Genomic DNA, 2,092 nt, shown 5'->3' with positions numbered 1-2,092 from the left:
ATACATGTACATACTTATGTACATACATACATACCGAGCTATTTGCTGAAAAAAACGCCGTATAAAAAAAAAATATTGTTCTGGAATTTTGACTTCCTCGCAACTCTACTCATTTCCACTTTGTTTCTTAATTAAAACAAGAAAACAATGGTTCTTTGAGAATCTATGGAATCAAAATGATTTTTTATCCGATACTTACCATCTGGTTTAAATTATAAAATTTTCTACGAACTTTCGGTGTCCAACTAAGTTTCAAGGAGGACGTCACCAATGAAAGGACAGCAATCTCACGTACAAAATAGTCCGAAAACTACGAGAGAGTGAAATCACCTATTTTCTTCTAATCTGTTGGACGATGTGTTAGGTGAATTTACTAAGTATGTATGTGCTTATTTTATTTTAATATTAATCAGTAATAACTACCAAATATTAAGAACAGATACAAAATCCTGCCAAAGCTTCATAATGGCTAGGAACAATGTACCCGGTGCTCCTACCGCAGAAAGCTATAACTATCGCATGTACTGCTAGAAACTCAATAACCACCTAAGACAATAACAAAAACAACAGTCGCAGCAATTGACGATCATTAGCCAACCAACAACAACTGCTGACGATTGCGTTAATCAACTGTATAAAGAAAATTCAACAACAAATTGAAGGCAGAAATGATTGATTGCATGAATGGAGTCACAGCCAACAATAAAAAAGCGCAATGACATACATACGTACATACATAAGTACATAACAGATATTTATGTGCATACATACATATGTACGTATGTATATGGCGGGGTTGTGCGTAATAATGACTTCCACAGCTAAAGTGTTCGGAAAATCATGAAATTTGTCCAAAGGAAATAACCGAAATGCACACATACATAAATATGTTTAATGTATGTAGATATGGACATACCCAGTGCGAAAAAGCAATGTTTCTAATGCATAAAGTAATGTCGGAACATTCGTGCCCGTTGAATCGCACCCGACACCCACAAGGTGATTAAGCCCATATGTATGTACATATGTATCTATCCAGCATTGGTAATGTTTAGCGTAATATAGACAAAGTAAACAAAAATTGTTTGTTAATTTCTCTGCTATAGAATACCCATTCGTTTACCTTGGGATGCATGTTTTCGTCATTCTTAATTGCCTCTCTTATTTTTGGTGACACTAATTAGCAGGGAGGGATTTTATGGAAATTGCCTTTTGTTCCGCTAAAGGGACAGAGTATGTTCGATTAAGAATGTTCATGATTTAGCTTTCCCTGATACCATATATACACATTTGATGTTGCCTTTTTTAAACATATTTTTTACCTTTAATTTAAACGTTGCATATTTAATTTGGACGCCACTCGCATCCACTCACGTTGAGCGCACGTTTAGTACATTCAAGGATTATGTTCGTGAAAATCGTATGAAAACGCTGCCAGAAAACTTCAAAATGCTTCTTGTGGTTCAATGTTATTACAACTATAGAGATTAAAGTTTTGTGAGTTTAAAATTCGAAAGGAGAGAATAGTCAAAGATTCAAAGAAAAAATTTTTCATATAATGAAACTATGTAGTTCATAGCTTTTCTTTACTTGTAAAATAAACATTTCTAAAAGATAAGTATTTTTTTATTTTTTGATTATTTTTCGGTTTTTGTCTTTTTTTAGTGCCTTCTTTTGCCTTTGTTTGCAATTTGTATTTCCCTATATTTGCCTTTTCTAGCCTCTCTCGTTATTTGTTTAGCCTTTTTTTTATAGGTTTCTGGTCCCGAAAATGCGTTCCCCGCTAATTAGCAATGCATTGCCCATTTTCCGGCCGGGTATGTACATATGTATGAGTGTGCGCGTGGAAATTAAGCACATGACATGCACAAATGTAGCTGCCATATTTATAAATGTATCTACCAATCTACAACTACAGTTGTTGATTGAAAAAGGCAAACATAATGAATACAAAGTGAAATGGACATAATCAACTTATGTAATTATCGTTATTTGTTGTTTTTGGTGTTGTGCATGGCTTAGGTCATTTGTATACATATGTATGCATGTATGTATATGTAATTGTGTACATACAAAAATATTTTTATTTAAT

This window comes from Rhagoletis pomonella, unplaced genomic scaffold (assembly GCF_013731165.1).
Source record: "Rhagoletis pomonella isolate Grant_MI unplaced genomic scaffold, Rhpom_1.0 Rhpom_scaffold_00006, whole genome shotgun sequence".
NCBI classification, from domain to species: domain Eukaryota; kingdom Metazoa; phylum Arthropoda; class Insecta; order Diptera; family Tephritidae; genus Rhagoletis; species Rhagoletis pomonella.
The sequence above is the reverse complement of the archived record's forward strand: the minus strand, read 5'-3'. Positions refer to the sequence as shown.